The sequence below is a fragment of the Amphibalanus amphitrite genome, unplaced genomic scaffold, assembly GCF_019059575.1.
Source record: "Amphibalanus amphitrite isolate SeventyFive unplaced genomic scaffold, NRLGWU_Aamphi_draft 000779F_arrow, whole genome shotgun sequence".
Taxonomy (NCBI): Eukaryota; Metazoa; Arthropoda; class Thecostraca; order Balanomorpha; family Balanidae; genus Amphibalanus; species Amphibalanus amphitrite.
The window spans coordinates 220891-227854 of NW_024882273.1; the positions used below are offsets into that span (position 1 = coordinate 220891).

Sequence of the window (6964 nt, forward strand, 5' to 3'; positions counted from 1 at the left end):
TGCACTGGAATGAGCTTGTACTCAGGGAAGTGTTCCAGAACTTGGACGGCAAAACCAGTGGACCCGGATCATTCACTGGGCCGTTGGGCAAGGCAGCCGGCTGCTCCGTGCACCGTCTTTCTCCCGTGAAGTTCCGACCGGTGAGCGGCCCAGAGCTGGATCTGCCGGACAACATTATCGCCGACCTCAGCAGCGACCAACTCCTGCCGTATCAGCTCACCAGAGCCGTGCGGACGGGCAACGTCTCCGCAAACAGTAGCGGCGGAACACCTTCAATTAAGGAGGGGGGGGGGGCACTGCCGACTTTTGGTCCCATTCTTTCCATGCAACGCCCATAGGGCTAATGTTAAAATGCCCAAATCAAAGGGGGGCACGGTGCCCCGGTGGCGGAGGAGGCCTGCAAGAAAATCGGTCCCCTGAACCATGCAAGGTAGGCAAATGCTAATTTAGTTGAATTCAGTTTGCTATTGAATGGCAAAGATGCATCTTTTCTGTGTAACCGTTGTCTAAATAGAGGATACTGCCTCGTTTGCATTGCTTACATCCGTATTGACAACGTCTGTCGACGCTAACAGGCGAAGACGCGCGCGGCTGGTGTTAGTGTCATCAAATGCATTACGCCAAACATGGAGACTGCAACGCCGGGCGCCACGATAAATCCTGAACTTCTTTCAGCCGGCGCCGATCGAATTTTCGATGCATGGAAAAAAGAACTGCACCAATGGGCTTCCATAGACACAGGGACAAGGAAAATCAGCGGAAGCGCTTGATCTGTTTCTAGTGACACACCCTAAGTGCAATCCCCTCGTTCGCAGAACAAAAGGGTATACAATATTAATCTATGCTGTAATTCTTCTTTCGTTATCTGTGCGTAAGCGTGTGTCCAAGGATTTCCATTTTTCCCTGAACTTCTCAGTTTGTCCATTTTTACGTGCTATATATTCTTCGGAAATAAAATCTCTTGAAAGGCATGTCTTGAAATGAATGAAATAAGGCAACTTCTGTGCACGTCTTACCTCTTATATCACATATTTCGCCACCGTCACGCAGTGTGCTATCATTGGTATTTCATTGTGCCCAAATAGTTTAGTTTTATTTGAAAGGTGACCTAACCTGTTGCTCGACATAAAATTGGAAACCTCATCCCAAAACCTGTCCAGTACTGGACACATTACGAATAAATGTTTCAATGTCTCTGGTTCCGACTCACAAAAGGTGCATTTGTTATTTTCCTGAACATTAATCATACTTAAGAAAACATTAGTTTTCAGGATACGCATAATCAGTTTAAAATGGAATGATATACCTATATTTGCTCGCGTTTACACCTTTTTCGATATTATAAACTGATAGCTTTTCAAAATTGCCAACATCAGAAATCCATTTCCTTTCTATTCTCGCGATGTCTTCGTGTGCTCTGGTGTCACTTCCAGCAATTTTTGTGAAATATCTCGTAAATGTTTTATTAGTTAATAGGCACTGAACACGTGCTGGAAGCGCTGGTTGCATGTACCATCCTGGTGACTGTTGTTTTTTCAAGAGGGCAGGCAAACTATGCAAGAGTCCTTGGTACTCTAATGGGACACAGTTTATATTAAACTTTTCTTTAAATTGGTGCCATGTCATCAGCCTATTATTTTCGTACAAATCCCCAATAAATTTAACGCCCTTTCTTTCCCATCCTGCATACCTCTTCTTTTTAAATTTTGTTAGGTCTGAGTTGAAAATATTTTCGTAGCAAAGAAGACTGTCTTCTGAGCAGAACCTCATAGAAAAAAATATCCATGCGTTTATAACATCCTTCCAGAAAGGATTTAAGATATATTCAAGTTTTTTTTCAGTGCCACGACACCGTAATTCCAAATAAAATCGTCATTTATTTTATTTGGTACAAGCGCATGCCACGTAGCTTTGTTTCCAGCAATGTGCCTTTTTATCCACTTGATTTTCAGTGAATTCACAAACGATTCAATGTCTATCATTCCAAGACCGTTTTCGGTTACTGTTTGACAAAGGCGTGCTCTTTTTATCGGATTTCTTTGCGAGCCCCACACAAAGTTTAATAAGATGTTATTTATTTCCTTCATTGTTTTTTGACAAGGATTTGGTAGGGAGGCAAGAATATGAGTTATTTGTGATAGCAAAAGAGATTTAGCTATGACAATTTTTCCAACCAGTGTTAGGTTGCGGCTTTGCCATGTTCTGATTATTCTTAACATCGCGTCTTTTTTAGCTGTATATTTTCTTCCGTGATATTTGAGCACAACGGGTTAAAAACAATACCGAGTAACCTCAGTTTTGTTACCCATCGTAATTCAATATCAGGGCAAATAATGTTTTCTTTAAGTGCCTTTTTTCCAATCCACATTGCGTGACATTTTGTTACATTTGGCTTTAAACCTGAGAATTTGGCGAACCAGCCCAGCTCGTTGAAAACGTTCCTCAAACTTTCTTCAGATCCATCAAGGAAAAATGTTGTGTTGTCTGCATATTGAATTATTTTTACTGTTGTATTACGTATTTTCATTCCTCTGATCATATTGCTATGTCTTATTATATTTGCAAGTATCTCAGCGCCTATGATAAAAAAGTAGCATGACACTGGGTCACCCTGTCGACAACCTCTTTCAAGATTTATCTGCCGCGTTGAAGCGTGTCCATTGTAAGTTATGCGCGATATGTTATCTTTGTGCAGACATTGGAAAATTTTGATAAAAGTAGAACTAAAGTTAAACTTTAACAAACATAATTCCAAGAACTTCCAGCTCATTACGTCAAAAGCGGACTTGAAGTCTACAGACAAAAGCATGCCATCCTGATTGTTTTTCTGGCTTTCCCATAATACATCATATACAACTCGGGTGTTCTCACCAATACATCGTTTCTTTAAGAACGCCACTTGATCCTCATGAATAATAGAATTTAGAACTTGTTTGAGGCGGTCTGCTATGGTTGCGGAGAGAATCTTGTACGTTGAGTTTAGGAGCGTAATCGGACGCCAACTGCTAATTAAATTTCGTGGTTTTGATGGTTTTGGAACTAAAGTAGTTAGGCCTTCCCGTTGACTGACTGAAAGAGATCCTTTAGATAATCCATATCTTAGCGATTTGTAAACAAAGTACTTTATTTCTCCCCAAAATACTTTGTAAAATTCATACGGAAATCCATCAGAGCCAGGACTTCTATTATTTTCAAGTTTTTTTTCAGCGTTTCCCCTAATTCTTCGACTGTTATATCTTTATCTAGTAATTCAGCCTCATTTTTTGTCAGTTTTGGACATTCAATTTTGTGGAGGTAATGTACCACCTCTGATATTACCTCTGATGATACAAGTCTCAGTGACGCTACTACAGCACGCGCTACCGTCTGGACGACCTCAGCAAGGCGCCCGTCCGTTCAGCCCTCTGTGTTGCCTTTCCAACCGCGTGCTACCGCTCCAACCGTGCTGCCTTCCGTCACAGTGGTGGAGTGCTGGTGTGGCGCCGGGTAGAGTCGGAGAGGGGCCTTCAGCCGCTGCCCTGCCAGACGGTGATCCCGCCACAAGGCCAAGCTAGCAAAGGTAAGGAGTTGGGGATAGAAGCGGAGGTTTGATTATCGCTGTGGAAGTCACAAGTGCCATTTTCTTCCGTAATGTTGTATCGAGACCTATTCTGATCTGGAGCCATTTGTCATGCTCGGCCGTATATATTCACCTGGGTGTACTGTTTTACAGTCATTGATCAATCGTATTCCTGATGTCAGATGTTCCCTCTACCATAGGCGTAGGAACGTTTTCGAAAGTGGGGGGGGGGGGGGGGGGCCAGGCTCCCAGAGGTCTAAAACCTAACCTACCCCCAAAATCCAATTTCTCCTCGGATTTCGGCCACTTTGTTTTCGCAAACATGCTCAGAGGTTAAAAAAAAAAATCAAGACAAAAACATAAACAAAATTGGTTAAATTTCAGGGAGACTCCCGTCCATAAACTCAAACTGATGGACGCGTTCCCCTGTCCGCCGCAGCCGTTGGCACCCATGCAAATTCCAGAGGCATCCAGCAACTTTTTCATTACGGGCAAGCGTGAAACGTTCAAAGCGAGTCTTTTCAATATACCTATAAAAATCAGCATGAAGGGCCCAGCTAGGTTCAGCCAGGCCTGTAACGTTTTTAAGAGGTTTTGTATCAGCGACCACTGCAACTGGGCTGATTGACTGTCAGAGGCCGGTGTGGGACTTTTAGAGGCCGGTCTGGGCCCTCAGAGGCCAGTTTAACCCTCGCCGGCCCGGACCTATAGGTTTTCTACATACGCGCCGGCCGAGGGGGCGGGGGGCGGGTACGACCCCCCTCGCCGTTTCGCCCCAGGTGGAGCTAGCGGGTCGCGGAAAACACGAGCGTGTGCGCCGTTACGAGACGCAGAGATCGATACCCGATTTTAAGGTCCTAGGTCAACCGGTGACCTCTGAGGTCAGGTTAAGTGCCTCCAGACACGGTTCCGTTTTGGTGAATAACTTCGCAAAAAAACGGCCGCAGAGGCGCGATTTTGCCAGCATCGTGTTCGCCTCTCTCAGGCGCGTCGAATGATATACTTTTTGTTTGGGTGAGGTAAACTTAGGGTGTTGACCTCGGGTCACGGTCAGGTCAGCGCCCCCAGGTCACGAAATTGGTCGAATGAGGTCATGTCTCATATCATTTGATTCGGCAGGTCTTCCTTAGTCCATTGGTGGCTTTTTCGACTCGCTAGCTCAATTTGATCGGTAGTTATTGACGAAAAACTAATATTTCCCTTTTAACATCATAAATGACGTCGCGCAAGGTCAACATTGCAAAAGTGACGCATCGAACCTTGCAAGGAGTGCATGAAATCACGATTCGGTGTGCATGAGGTAGTTGGAGATCGTTCCCGGCGCCAGAAGAAGTTTTCAGTTTATCCCCATTGACTTATACGTAATTGGTGAGCTCACGAAAATGACCTGACCTCATATGACCTTTAGGAAAAATCCGAGATGTACAAGTTGTGAGACTCCTAATGGATACTAGGTCCTGCAAGGTTCATTTCCCTGTGAAATCTCCTCTGGCAGTGAGGGCGTTGCGAAGTTGCGACACCTGAAGACCGTGCAGAGGTTCACTTATGACCTCATTGGTCCGTGACCTGATCTGACCCGAAAATGCGGTTGGTGTCAAAAGATCTGGCTTGATTCAAAGGTCGGGTATGCCAAACTTCAGCTCTCTATCGCCGGCGTGTTCGGAGCTATCGCGAAAAAAAAACTATGGAGGGGCGGCACCCGCCCCCCCCCCCCCCCCCGTGGCCGGCGAGGGTTAAGGCCCTCAGAGACCAGTACAGGGCCTGCAAAGAGCAGTTTGAGACCTTTAGATGCCGACTTGGGCCATCAGAGGCTAATGTGGGTCCTTACAGGTCAGCATGGGCCCTTAGAGGTCAGTGCGGGGCCGTAACAGACCGGCATTTGCCGGCGTTGGACCCCTAAGGCCAAGATGGACCCTCAGAGGCCGATGCGGACCCTTAGAGGCCGGCATCGGGTCTTCGGAATTCAGTGCGGGGTACTCAGAGGCACCTAAAGGTTAGTCTTGGGACCCCAGAGACAGAAATGAGGCCACTCTAGAGGTCGGTTTGAGGCCCTCAGACGCCGGCTGGGCCCTTGAGGCCGGTTTAGGGGCCCTCAAATGCCAGTGGATGGCCCTCAGAGGTCAATGTGGGTTCTCAGTGGTCAATGTGGGCGCTTGACCGCCACTCAAGGGTGCTCCAAAATCAGTGTAGGACCCTTAAGGACTGGTTTGGGAGCTGTTAAGAGCTGGCGTGGGATTCTTGAGCCTCGTGACAATCGAATAAGGGCCGGGGTCTATTGGTTGTTTGGGGGGGGGGGCAAATGATATGATGGCCCCCTGATTAGCCTTTGGAGGGGGAAGGGCATGGCCCTGATCCCCCCTCTGCGACCGCCACTGCACTGAAAGTGGAAGGGGGAGGGGCAGATACAGACGTTGCTGGCCCCCAGCCTGCTTGAACCGAGGCGGGGGCACGATCACCCTGGCCCCCAGCTAGTACGCCTTTGACGAACTATGCCGACCCCAAGCAGATCTGGTCAAGCGTTGGTCGTTTGTTTACGCATTCTCCTGCACCGTGCTAGTATTGTCTTATGTATACCTTTTCAGTGCTCGCTGTCCCGCGCCTCGTAATCAACAAAATGCTGCGGCACCAGGACTCACAGTCTTGTCTCTGATATGGTTTCCTTCATTGAGTGAAGGAAATTGCGGTCAATAACGCTGTAGAAACAAAAGAGAATCTTCATTAAAGGGCAAGCTGAATAGTTGTCAAGTTCTGGTGTTTGGGGTACCGGGTGGTAGGTACAGACAGACATTTAAGTCAGCAAAAAGTGGGGGGGCCAGTTAACATTGCTGGCCCCCCCACCTCCGAAAGTGGGGGGGGGGGCATGCCCCCCCCCCCCGGCCCCCCCTGTTCCTACGTCTATGCCCTCTACTCTGTCCTGCCTGTCTGATCGCTATATCAGCGCTGTAACCCGACCGAGGCGCCCTCTGGTCACAGCTGACCTGTTCATTCCGCCGCTAGATGGCAGCACCATCAAGCACATGGTGGGCCCCGGCTGACAGCTCGGTCCAGCGACGCTGCAGGAATCCTCCAGTGTAGACCGGTGTCACGACACTCCGCCCAGCGCCGCGGAGTCGGTGGATTCTCCGTGACTCCGACTCCGACTCTGGACACCCTCCTTAGCCCTCGCCGTCCAAGGTATGTACGGGGTTTGTGCCACCTCTTGAAACCGTTTTCCGATTGCTCGGAATGCGCGTGTGCTGGATAGCTGAAAGTTAGCCTACCTGACCTGTGATTCCAGTCAGATGTGTGGTCATTTGTCAGGCTGTCTGACGTCATTGACGTCTGATTCTTCATCAGAAAACCACTAAAATAATGTAGGGAGCTCACGATTATTCACTATTTGCGTTATATTTATCGTTGATATGA

The 6964-nt window shown here is 47.6% G+C and overlaps 1 long non-coding RNA gene across 1 annotated transcript in view; it reads left to right on the forward strand.

Moving 5' to 3' along the window:
* LOC122366027 overlaps positions 1 to 6720 on the forward strand; it is a 34890-nt gene extending 28170 nt beyond the window's left edge. The window contains exons 3-4 of the long non-coding RNA XR_006253822.1: positions 3462 to 3559; positions 6557 to 6720. This is a non-coding gene — a long non-coding RNA (uncharacterized LOC122366027). The remainder of the gene's footprint in view (positions 1 to 3461; positions 3560 to 6556) is intronic.
* The last annotated feature ends 244 nt before the right edge of the window (positions 6721 to 6964 follow it).